Below are 14,025 nucleotides of genomic sequence, written 5' to 3' on the forward strand. Positions count from 1 at the left end.
CTAAATAAATCTTAACCAGTCCCTTGAAATCAGATTTGCTTCACCAGACCATAAACATCTTTTCACATTATGCCCTCCAACCTTCTGGAGAATAGCCAGCCTCGAGTATATTGTGTGTTTTGTTTGATGATTTTCATACTGAATCTGAGTGCACACGTCACCGCCCACAACAATACTGCACCTACATAGTTGGACAGAATGTCCAACTCTCTCAACGCAGCTTCTTTGTCATATGTTGCTTGGAAAAAAATGATTTTTTCTTTAATGAAAGTGAAAAAGTGTGATTCCTGTTAAGTTTAAGGAAATGCAAATCCTTATAGAAACCAATAGAGTTGATGAAAACCTGCAGTTGTTCCATGGCGTCCTTTGCGATTGACAATCAGGCTCATTTAGAATTATTATTTCTTACCAATGGTTCTGGCTCACTGAAGGAAACTAAAAAGGAAAGAAAGTTGCCATCTGTCTGGAATGGAATCATTCGACCACCATCTCTGACCAACACCTGCTGCGGATTCCAGAGGAGCTGCTGCACACATGCAAACAATGGCAGGATGAGACACCTTGTGGGCCTGAGAAAGGAGCAGTGTGGGTGGAGCATTGACGGAGCTCTCCTCCGACAAGCCGCTCTTACAGTCGCCTTATGAAAGCAACCTGCCTCTGTGGCAGAGGTGACTACATTGGGGGTGTTTGAAAGATGAAACATTGTATTTCAAGTATTGCTCCAGTTTGTTTTAAGGTTGCCATAATGTGTCTGGTCTCTTGACTCCTTACAATTTCCTCTGTAAAGAAACAGTTAAATGTTGGTGTTATCTTCACGCTTCAGCAGTTGCTACTTAAACGCTGTCTTGGGACAATTTTATATGGAAAAATGTCTCTTAGCCGTTGCCTGTCTAACACCAGACACTGTCACAGTCCAATATCACTCTGTCACACTTCCTGTAAGCTCAGTGGCTGCATCCCCAGCGATGACTATATATATATATATATATATATATATATATATATATATATATGTGCTGAATGCAGCTTCAACAAATTAGTCCCATCGCTAAGAGACCCATTTTTTTTCATCATGCAGAAGAAGTCACGTTGTCCACAATTGAAAGATCCGGAGTACGTTGTGGCACGTTGGCTCTCGTTACTGACAGAGAAAGACTGAGTTAAAGCCCAATGGGAATATTTGTCTGCATATTTCTAAAAGAGCTGTGAGTTGAAACTTGAGACATGCTTTTAATTAACCACAGGGAAGAAGTGAAAGGGAGAGGACGTGGGAAGAGCGACTGCAGACAATCAACATAAACATCCTACAACGCGATCAGAAGGAAACGTGGCAGCAGGCATTGGCCTGCCAGCCAAGGGGCTGATTAATGACAACTTGGTAGCTGCAGAGAGCGGCCCGAAAGGAGATCGTTCTTTTACAGATTCATTCATTATAAATCAGACAGGGGACATTATCTTACGAAATATCGCTGTGTATCTAAACCAAACTGCCTGTAATATGTTAAAATGTGAGGATGACGGCCTTGATTGGTTAGTTTGTCTCTTTTTGCATGTATTTAGCGGCAGAATAATTATTCAGATCATTTGGCAATGAACCGTGAAAAAATACTCTGTTACATTTTCCTGCATTGGAAATTGAGCTATTATCAGCCAAATGTACTTAACAGTATCAAACATAACACAGTAGGAAGGTGTCAATTAAATGAGGTGGAATAAATAACAGTATGCAATTCTGAACTGCAGGGGAGTACAAGTATGAGGTAGCATGAAATATAAATACTCATTTAAAGTACAAGTGCATGCATGTAACTGTAAGTTGATATATTCCACTACTGCATACATTGCATAAACAACAAATACGTACTTTCATAGTGAAGGCAGAGAAATGTAAGAGACAAAGAGCAGAATGGCATCATACAAGCCTGAACGGTCATGAATCCTTTCGTTTTAAATCCAAAAATGAGAAAGAGCCCTCTGTCATGCAACCTGGAATGACATGCACGTCAAGTGCATCTTGCTTTGCGCAAGATGGAAAAGTGGCTGTGACAGAGTCTTGGATGACAGGATTCAATTTGAATCTAGTTGGAACTGCTCTAGTATTAACAAATGCATGCTCCAATTGTAAAGAGCGTTAAACGATTACTCTCTAAGCCATGCGTTGTTATGAGGTAACGTTTGTGTATCAATCAATTGATTTGGAACCGTCTATGTTGACGCTAGTGTGTGTGATTACATTTTAAATGGACGGGCTGGAATATGTTTGCGATGAACTAAGGAAAAAGACAATGAATGGAAAATTGAATTTGTTCAATGGGTCACTTGTGTTAACAACATCACTTTGTTTTTCCATTTGTTATTTTTTTTTCACACTTTGTCCTTTGGCTGTGTTAGGAATTCATGCAGAAGAGCACGCTGAGCAGTAGTAATTCTAATATTTGTGATCATGATTAGTGGTAGAATTGTAGTTTGTGTGTTATAAGATATTATAATAGTATGTTAGGGGAGAAAGGGAAGTTTTGTCTGTGCCGAGAATGAGTTTTGGGACATCGGATGTGGCATGTGTGCAGATTAAAGGGTTTGATTTTGGACCATATAAACATGATGGGTAAGACGTTATGAAATGTGCTGATTTAAGACGTGTAATGATTAAAATGTGTATTACATGATGCATGCCATATTATGTGTACTTGAAGAAGCTTTAGTTCAAAGGTTTATTCATTGAATGACAGTCAGGAGAGAGAGAGGGATTTCAGGTTGGGTTCCACGATGGAGGCGGAGAGGACGAGACGACGGTGACGTTGGGGGAACTACGTTTGAGTGAATTATGTTACGGCTTGAAAGCGAAGGAAATACCCCGCGTCCACGTTTCGCAAAACTTTGTAATTGTATTTTCTTCTGTTGGTTATTATATCCGTTTTGGGTTTTTAATCTCGAGCCAGTTCAATCTTTTGTCTTTCCGCCTTTGGCCGAACAAGCGGGTAGAGAGCACTGTGCCTTTGTCAGACTCCACAGCTGTAGTTTGAACAACATTTACTATTAAACTCTATGGTATTTAGCACTGAAATATGCTCTCATTTTGCAGAATTACTCAAACATTGAGTAGCGGACTCATACAATCTTTAGTTTAGTTGTTAGAGCTATGTAAGAAATGACCAAATTTGTATTTTCATTTGTATTGAAATATGGCCATGGCATTCACAAGAAGGTCTTCTGGGTTTGTTTGTTACTTGTGTAACATTAGGTTTGTCTATTCTGGTTTGACAAATATTGTGAAGCACACCTCTTCAAAAAAAGAAGAAGAGTGATTTATTGCAAGGAAAACGTGAAGGAAACACGTGAGGATCTTTAGTCCTACAATTTGATTTTAAGTTTGCATTTTTAAGGAAGAGCTACCCATGTGAGATTATTGGTATTTTTATCTGGTAAAGATCTTACAAACTGCACAGATTGTACAAAATGTTGTCAATATGATATTGGATGACTGTGATGAATGTAAACGCACTCTCACTGGTCTGATTGCTCACAAAACAATATGTAAATGAAACTTTTTTTTCATTGTGTGTTTTTTTTTCTTTGATAATTTACCTAAAATAAAAATGGCAATACCTCTCTTTGCTCAGGGTATCACAGTGCCTCTCAATATTATGAATCGTAACCCAGGTCTTATTGCACAAATTGTAACACCATATATTTTCCAATAAACTTAGATGCTTACTGTTGGGATTTGACGATTTGATATTCACAATTTTACAGTGCAGTTTGAGATTTGGGAAAAAGTCTCTGCAATATTGAATCCAACTACTTCCATCTGTGCACAGCTCTGTTTTATTTGTGTTCTTTTGTTTTCATACGCACAAACACAAACTCCTGTTGTCAGCCTTTAAAATCCCCTCAGTGCACTTGAGATACTATCAGTCTATGTTGTCCCACCCCCCTGCTTATCTGAGACTTAATTGTCTGAATTCAACATCAGCGAACCTGACTTCCATTGTGATGAGGTGGATTCACAATAAAGGCCTCACACTGCTTTCTAACAAATGTATTGTAAAGCAAGTGCAGGAAATGTTAAGCTGGAATGAAGAGTAGCTTCATTAATGAACGCCGCTCGCTGCGGCAAACAAAGAGAGACGAAAAAACGGAAACGATGCCGTTGCTATTTGTGTGACAGAATGGCAAATAATCCTAAATGTATCAATGTGATACACAGGAGACTGGTGGCACAACGCCTTGAGTCTATTAACATAGCAGAAAAAACAAAATAACCTCTTTCTTCCAGAAAAGAACAATTTTGATAAGATAACGTGACATATTAATATATCTATATAGTGTCTGTAAGGTTTAAGTGATTCAACATTTCACTTTTTTGATTTAACAAAAACAAAAATATATATATATATTGTTCGAGAACTGAAATCCCAACAGCACAAAATAAAGAACATAAAGCCAAGGCAGACAAAAACATTTTAATATGCAACACATGCTGTGCTCACTGCTTACAGCGTCTTTAACGCAGCACTCAGAGATGCAGACAATCTTTTTCTCCTCTTAAGTAAAAAAACAAAATTAAAGCACTTGCGAATGTGCTTGCCAGGGCCATTACCACATTATGTGTACATAGATTAAAACTAAAATAAAAAACTAAAATGAGAAGGTTCATCTGTACTAAGGTGTGCTGATGAGCTCGTCAACATAAATAACAGTTCACAGTGAACCAAAATAGAAATTGGCTTAATTTCCTTCTTCTACCATCCTTTCTGATCATCTTTAAATCATTTCACATATTTTGAGTATGTTTTCAGCATTTAAGGGGCAGAACCCTCGTAGCCATCAATGGAAGATAAAAAAATTCCAGAATCAAAACTGTGTTGCTTTGCCGCTGCAATTAATATGTAAAAAAACATGCAAAAATGTCTATGAGGGCATGAAAAAATCCTAAAACAAAGCTTGTCAACACTAGTAAAGGTGAGCGCTAACTCGACTTATCACCAGTGTGTGTGTGACAGTTGCTTTGGTCCTCCTGAAACTGAAACGAGTTGCTGGAGGCAAAGTGCAGCCAGTGAAACACTGTCACACTTCAAACAGCTGTAGACCTTCCCGAGTCCTACTTCCACTCCAGCCTCATTTTAAATATTATGGCCCAGGGAGCTCCAGCTTTGAATTCTCTCGACTTATTTTCTCGTGTGTTGATGTCACCTGGCACTGAAATTCTTTGTCTATACAGCAACAACGGCATTTTGTCCCAAGTCACATGTTTCTCATGAACAGCAGGTCTATACAATATTAAATGGGAAATGCGATGCGTATGCCAGTGGTTTGGGGATAGAAAACATCTTTTCATCTGTAATGGCTTGACCAACTTTGACTGTGCCGGTGGATGTTGCTGCTTGCTGAACATTTTTTTGCCACATCAACCATCAGCTCAGCTGCGGGGTCATCAAACCGAGGACCACCGCTCATTCATATACTTCTCTTTTGTATATTTGCTGAAGGCGGCGCTGTGAAAAGAGCGTCTCCCTCCCAACACCTTCAGCAGCCTGCTTTGTTAGAGGGACTCCACCCCTCCCCTCCCCCCCCACACACCTTCAACTATGTCCTGAAGTAGCCGCAGTGGAGAAACCTTCTTCTAAAGGGTTGATGACAGGGGTCGTGCCTGCCTCCCTGCACTCAGCTGCCAGCTCTGAATATTTTATCATCTGACGCTTGTGGGCAGCCTGCACTCCGTCCTCCAAGAAAAACGGCGGGGCTGATGAGTGGACCCGGCCTGGGCAGCGGCAAACCAGAGCACTATTGATCTCTTATTCAACTGCAGCTGTGTACCCTGATGTTTCAATCATCGCCTGGAGAAAAGAGTCTTAATCAGCCTTGCAAACTAGAGTATCATGTGCTCTCACTCCCTCTGCCTGACAGACTGTTTGTAATCTCATCAGATGTGGGATTGTCGTTGTTGTTGTTGCTGACGTCCCTGACGGATCTGGGCATGATATCAGTAGTGCCCCTGGGGCAGTGAAGTCTTACACAATGACAGGACATATCAGAGCGTAGTACTGGTGGTATGTGAGATGGGGCAGCCCTCTTCAATGCTCAACCTTTTTTTTTAATGTATTTATGTACGTACAAATCAGCATTGTGACAGAGTCAAAGTGTGACTGTTCAATCAAGGGGAGTTTCACTTGCTTTATGCAAAAACAGACCTTGTTTCAAAATTAGCTGAACATAAGACCACAAATAAGTTTGAACTCACTGTATGTTAACTTAAACCTTCATTTAAGCCAGTTTCACTATCAAAAGGACAGAGGGTGTTATAACTTTGATTCTATGTGCAGATTAACTAAACACGTTTAAGGAACTCATGACATGAACCCATCTCAAGCTGTAAGATTTTGTCTGACGGTGATGGGAGATGTTGCCCCACTTTCGGCTTCACCCCCTGTGGGAACGCTCCTCACTCTTCCCTACTTGCTTGGTTGAAAACAGAGAGCCAGGCGCGGTGAAACAACTGCACTAAATACAGCCTTGCAGTTACCATAGAAACCATAGCTGGTGCATCCCCTGACTAGTCCTACTGTATTTCATGTTGCACTTGACCCAGAAAAGCACTGGGTGGTTGATGTTTAGTTTCTTCCCAGTCAAACTTTTGAGTTTAAGTGATATGAGAGGCAGGAACAAAGAGCTGATCGGTGAATGAACAATAAGCAAAAACCTGACGCGTTCTAAAGGAGACAAAAGGGGAAAATGCAGATGTGTGAAAATACGAGAAAGAAAAAAAGAAGGTAAGAGAGGTAAAAACGTGCACACGAGCGGTGAAGCCAAAGGCGCTTCCGGCAGAGTGAATTTACCATGACAACAAAATTGAGTAGCGCTGTAAGGCTGGCCACGGCTAAACGGGTCTGGACAGCACATGGTAGGTTTTGAAATATATCAAATCCTATTTTCTGACACCTTTGTAATGATGAAGGACAATGTGACATTGATGTTTCTTTCCTTTTTGGAGTAGTGTAGCAATGCTGTTATTAAAGTTATATAATGCAAGGTGCTGCACTGCATCAAACAGCATTGTTTCACAGACAGCCTTTCCCCTTCCTCTTTAAAAATTCAAACACAGATTGCATTGAAATTAATATCATAAGGCTGCTTAGTAAATTATGACATCTTGAGGAAGAACAACCTTATGTATCAGGTGAAGCAATAGTCAGAAAGCTTGGTTTTTAATTATAACATTTGGCATGTACCGTTGTATTTACCCCCGTGATGTCCAGGCATTCCAATGTGTTGATGTTAGACTGCACTCTCGGTTCCACTGGGATATCATTATAGCGTCCAAATAGCGGGCATTGCATTATACTGCATCCAGGCTTTAATCTGCTGAACATCATAAAGCCTTTATATCATTAGCACTCACAAGTATCCCAACGTACATGATTTCACACAGTCTTGCACTAAATAACAATGGCTCGGAATCGCAAAGCAACTCGATGATACACTCGCGGTGAGTGTGGGAGGTTTGTAAAGGAAAATTTGCAATAAAAATAATTGACACTAAACGACGGATACTTTTGGGCTTTGGATGTCCTAAAAATATGCCAACTACCAAATCTATTAAACTAACAAAGGAGAGAAACTAGGGACTGTGGAATACGTTTCCAACGATAAAACATTGTATTGCAGTCAGTTTATATACATACTCTGATGAATGTGGTATTGTATTTTTGCTTACAGCAGCATGAAAAAAGCAAAAGGGCAAAACTTTATACTAAATAATAATAATCTCCTTAATATTTCAATTTATTGTTGTGACAATAATGCATACCCAAAAATAATGAGTCCACTGTAACACATAAAAAAAGACTCTTTTAGAAGTGAGTTAGTGTAATTTGTGACGACTACTATTAGTGACTACTAAGAATGTTACAAATGAATAACAGTAATGCTGAGGGGGGGGCTGTGTAAATAATTTGCCCGTTGATGTACTTTGATCTGTTCTTTTTTGTGAGTACTTTCAGGCAAACATTACCCTGGAAAAGTGGGAACATAGTTTATTTTGTAATAGGTAGAGCTTTTTTTGAGAGATGCAGAATGGGTTACGGTACATTCAAATGTATCAATATGGAACTATAGGATATCGAATTCCAATAAAAACAGCCGCATTTCCATCAATCTTCTCGTGGGCGGCCCACAGAGCAAGCACGCGACTGTTTGCAGTCAAGTGGAACAAGTAATGGTACGGAGGAGTTGCTGGATGCATCCTACCCTGATGTAAGCCTATTACGTCAAATTTGACTCAAAATTGCATTATTAAACTTTAATAACAGCATTGCTTCACTACTGCTCAGAGAAAGAGAATGAATGCTGAAATGTTTTAAAGCCCACAATGATTGAGTAATTGATTGATTGATTAAATTATTCCTTCATGTCCGTAGCTCAATGGTGATTTAAGTCCCCCATCCCCCCGTGGATGAGCAGAACAAAGGACAACTATACAAAAGTGCCCTTTTAACTGATACATATTCAGTTTTGCAGGCCACCATTCTTGCTCATTCAATAGCTGCTGGGGGAAAGAAAAGGGCTTCTCATTCAACCACATGTTCAATGACAGCTGGGAGTTGAACCTCTGGTGGTCCAACCTTCAGCTTCCCACCATCGTATTATCTTACAGCCTTTAGCAGCAATCACTAATACAACTTTAAAAAATGGTCCACTCTATGGACTAATATGGACTAACAGTCAATCAGGCATTCAGCAGCATTAACAGATGGGCCAAGCAACGTAAGCTTTGAACATTTGTAAATTTTGACTGATTTTCTGATTACGTTGTTTGCATTGAGCTGCAGTGCTCCATAATTACTCTCTGCTACTGCGTGGTTGCACACTCCTGTTTTTGTTTTTAATGGTAATTTGAATGGGATTTGCATCCAAGCCTAGGCTGCTGGATGGGGCCGATTCAGTCTGCTGCAGTATACGCCTGATGGCATCATATTACTCTGAATCTTCGATTAACCACTCGAGCAGTAAGGCACGAGACTACTGAGGTCTTTGTAAGTGTTCCTTTGTAGGGAAGAGAACACGTGTTGTAGAGACGATACCACTTAAAAGGGTTTTGCAGCATTAGAAGGGCTCATAGAAAAATAATGTGTGGCATGAATGTATTTACACTATGAGTGAATTACACAGGCCATTTACTGCTTATAGAATATATGATCTACCCTACAAAAGCAACAGCAAATCTGTGCACAATGCCGGACTAGAATAGGGAGTACGTCATCTGGAAGACTGAATATAGATGCAAAAATGTTGTGCCTAAAACCAGAGGTAAGTAAAGAGAACAATGATCACACACAGATTGCTATAATACTGACTTCTATATCTTCATATAGTAAAAAGGTAACTCTAACATAAATCAAAATAGATTTGCAATATTGGAAAACATGTTAAGTTAGACATGATTACATAAATAAATATAATGTCATTTCAAGTGTTAATTCAGTGAAAATCCTGTGCAGAACACCAAAAAGAAGAAGAAGATTAAACTAGGTCAGATATAACCCTTGTAAGGCTTTGAGTGATGATTAATGATAATTCCCTGACTCAATCAGAATCTAAACAAAATGAGACTTGGTGCTTAAAGAAAAAACAGCAGTGATGCTTTAAGTATGGTCAACAATGCTTAGATTTTATAGTCAATAACGACACACTGTTGAGTCTCTCTGCTTTAAGTATGGTCAACAATGCTTAGATTTTATAGTCAATAACGACACACTGTTGAGTCTCTCTGAAATTACTTTGCAGAAATCCAACAGAAAATGAAGGAGTGGAGCTTTACATGAGACAAAATCTCCATAATCTGGAAGCAATAACAATATATAAAACGATTGCCATTTCAGCAAAAAGACAATGGAGAACGCTATACAGCAAATTTACAGTATGAGAATATTTAAATTGTCACTGGGGGAAATAGGGACAAAATACTGCAGGGACACCATTAACATTCTTGATTTAGTCACCACATGCTGATATCACAGGTGTGGAGTTTAAATTATGTGGGGAATCAGGCAAGAGCTGAAAATGTGTTATTAGTTGCATCAAGGAAAATGTTTTTTCTCCCCCTGCCATCAACTTTCTCTAAAATAAATTACATAAATAATACATTAGTGTTTTTTTCCAAGTTTAGTATAATTAAACATATAAAGAAACAATTTATCTAAATAGTATTTTCTGACTATTATTTGTTTCTGGATATGTTATCATGCTAATACTCATAAATACCTGAACCGACAACATGCGTACCATTACACAGGAGACGTGACTCTCCTTTCATTGTTTCCCCTGATGAGCAGACGTCAGCAGGCGTCATTTGCATGAATGATCAACTGGCCAGGTTAGCGGCGATCCTCCTCTAGGGAGGAAGACGCCTGTAAGTCAAATTGTGTCCTCTCCCGAATCAGCGCAGCAGCGGGGAGCCGGCTCTGGTGTTGGTGACACATCGTTCGTATTAGGTGGCTTTTGTTTGCGGTTACACGACACAGCGTGAGAAACAATGAGGACGCGAGCCAAAAGTCACCAGGGGGAAAAATGTGTCACAACATAGCGACGGAGGGAAATTATGATGATTCCTCCTGGGTTGGATCACGCCCATCTCACATTCAAGATGGGAGAAAGTCGTCATGCTGTTGGGATGTTGGTAATAGGATGGAAGCCACAACCCATTAAAAGCAACTTAAAGAAAATCTATTTTGAATCTTCAAGTTCAAAGACACGTCAGTCAGTGGTAGACTGTGGGCTGGCGCTGGGGGATTGCTCGCTTTGCATTGCTCATTCTTCTTTATCTTTGAGGCATCCGACACACACACGCACCAGGTGACAGATGTTGGTTTCCTCAAGCTACCACGCAGCGTTTGTTGGATTGTGTTTAGACCGATGATGTGTAATGGACTGTATTTTTGAGTTTTCTCTGGCATGCGCTGACAAAAAAAAGAAAATCTCATATTTTTAAGTTCCTAAAAGTGTGTAGTTCCACCAGAGACTGCAGAGTGGACTCAGTTTAAGGGTGAGGGGTCACAGAGCTGCTGAAGTTCCCTTCTCTGAAGGCAGTCGACAGGATGCTTTCACCATTAGATGCTGTTGTTCTCGTGTGATTCCCAGAGGGTCCAGAAGGAGGAACTTCCTTGACTACTCGTTCTCACTGAGAGAGACGGCCATGTCACGCCGCTGCTGATGGAAAAGTAGTGCGGGTTGAAGCCCGGTGCCTCTGAGCAGTTGCATGGCCGCTAGTGTTGTTCACCCACTGCTGCACCGAAAGTGTGCAGAGAGCAGGAAAGTGATGAGTCCCTCAGTATCCAAATCCAACATGTTCTCAGAAACAGCAGGGGGATGAATATATTACAGCCAGACGATTCATTAGCTGAATGTCAGCCACTGAGGGTGCATTGACAAGGCCTTATCTTTTAACCAGTTCACTAGATGAAAGAGACCTTTAGAGAGCCTTGAGTCATCCACACAATCGTTTAATAATCTAATCATAATGGCTTTTTGTTCGTAATGAAGGGATCGTCACTAAAACTCCACATGCAAACCTTTGACCCTATGAAGTGTTTTCTTCTGTGATAGGAGCTTTCATTTTTTACTTTGATTATGGGTGAAAACGGCTTAATGACCAGCCACAGTCTTATTGCGGCTGATCCAGAAGCACCATGCGCTATTCATAATATACTAGAACTCTTTAAAAGCATAATAACACCATTAGTTTGGAAATAATGACTACAAAGTTCGCTAAGAAATCTGTGGCACCAACTATTCAAAGGCAATAAACTACTTAAACAGGAAGTAACAGTGGCATCATAATCTGGCTGGGAAGTATCAGAGTACTTACTTAATTAGTCCAACTTCATATGCAATGTTTTGGAATGTGGTTTCCTATCAAAATGTTCCCTATTTAACAGTACCGTGATTACTTGATTTTATTTTGTCTTTATTTGAATCCCAAACATTTTAACAAGCTACTAACTAAGCTTTGACAGGTAGTTGGGCAGCATTAAAAGTGATAATAATACAGTTAAAATAATTGACAGCAGGTGCTACAATTCAACTAAACAAACTAATTTATCCAGAACAGACACTAAATGGATCTTAAAGAGAGCTTGTTTGTCATCTGCTGTTTCCAAGCTCTATGTCTAAAGTACTTCTGCTCACAGTTAATAAAATGCTCATTGTCACTTGAATGAAGAAATTTGCTCTCTCAGCAGTGATTGTACCACAAACCCTCACATATTTTAAAGATTTGAGCAAGGATTTCAATAAACTTTCTTTAATTGTCTTTTCTGCAAAGCCCTAGAAAGCTCATAAAACGAGAGGGAGAAGATGGAGGTAAAAGTATTAATGTTAAAGCAACATGTCCTCTGATGCAGAAATCAGTTCACTGCGAACACGGAAAGCCTGAATGCTCCTTTGGCCATTTTGTGCAGCAGAAAGATATGGCCCTAGCAAATGGTAAGAATTCTGTTTTTAACACTTAATTCACTGCTGGTAAGGGAACTTCGCGCTCTCCGCATACTAATTGGCACAAACGTCGTCCTTGAGAATCGTGCGATTAATAATGGATACAGTGTGACTTTATGCCAATAGCTGGGGCGAGCTGAGGAGCACTGAGCTGCAGCGCTGGCATTGAGGCTGTGCCTCCCTCCATTCTCCACATCCCAAAATGTTTTGCACTTAAATTAAGTGAGACAATTAAGATTTGCATTTTGGAGCGTGAAAACCATCCTCCATTTAGGTTTTGCAGGAAAGCAAGGAATCAGTGAAATCTGATTGTGCACTCGGAGCCTGGCCCATAGCTACACACCCGCCTGCAGCATTTCTAAAGCTGCTTCCTACCTAAAAAGAAAAATACATGACATCCTCTTTAAATGAATGGCATTCTTATGATTATTTGGGGTCCATACACGCACATTGTTAGCAGAAACGGAAGGTAAACACCACAGTAAAGTTTGAGAGGCAGCTCAAAAGATGGTTCTTTACTGTCTCACCAAAATGCATTAAATTAAACTTCTGTCAAATTTAAATGTAATATGAGAAATGATGACAGAAACCCTCAATTTCTTTCTGGACTCCTTGTCAAATGACTTTGTAGTGTGTGTGTGTGTGTGTGTGTGTGTGTGTGTGTGTGTGTGTGTGTGTGTGTACAAACTGACATTTCAAGGCCCGTCTCCCAATTTAGATACTGTGCATATAGAAAGAAGTCTGCTGACAGCAACATTTTCCTCATTCCTTCTTGAAATGCATCTTCTTAGTCAACTGACATTTTATCCATCCTGACTGAGATCTGAGAGAACCTGAGCCTGCAGACCGATGCAAGTTAACGTGGAAACTTTGCACACCGTGCGCTCCACATTTGGAACAAACACACATTAGTACACTAATTCACCCGGGGCTGAGATAAGACCTAGAGCAAGGTCTAAGCCACAATTGCAAAAATCTTCTTAAAATGAAGAGGAGGAGGTAACTGATATGTGCCAAAGAAAAAATGCACTACATATTGAAATGTAATTAGGAATTGAATGAGTGTGTTAAATGAATAGGAGTAGTCCGGTGCCTTTTTTGAGTTCGGTCCTTTCGTAGGTTCTGACATTAAAAGTAGGCTTGAGACTTTTTTGTGCCCCTTGAACTGCTTTCAAAATGGATGCACGGATGGAGCTTCACTGTAATTAAAAAAAAATATCTTTGGGAGAAATGGTGGATGAAGACATCTCTGCATGAAAAGGGTACATTTATTAGCACTTAACTGGTTACTATATACGGTACACGGTAGCGCACCATTTGCTCTAATGGTTGTAAAGCCTTAATTCTCTACCTCCTAGAAATAGAAATATTTACTATTCATGTCCCGCTTAATCGGGAATATTAGTCGCAATTAGTTTTGTAATTCGCTACAAAAATCGGACATATTATTACATCTGTTTTTATAGACTGAGCCTCTAATGGGACACCTTCCACGCCTGCAACAGTCCAGGTAACCATTGGAAACTACGATGCAGC

General features: G+C 39.9%; 1 protein-coding gene across 2 annotated transcripts in view; it reads right to left on the minus strand.

Moving 5' to 3' along the window:
• lrfn1 (leucine rich repeat and fibronectin type III domain containing 1) overlaps positions 1–14,025 on the minus strand; it is an 83,715-nt gene that overhangs the window by 53,542 nt on the left and 16,148 nt on the right. The gene's annotated exons all lie outside the window — the stretch shown is intronic.

The sequence above is a fragment of the Pungitius pungitius genome, chromosome 3, assembly GCF_949316345.1.
Source record: "Pungitius pungitius chromosome 3, fPunPun2.1, whole genome shotgun sequence".
NCBI lineage: Eukaryota > Metazoa > Chordata > Actinopteri > Perciformes > Gasterosteidae > Pungitius > Pungitius pungitius.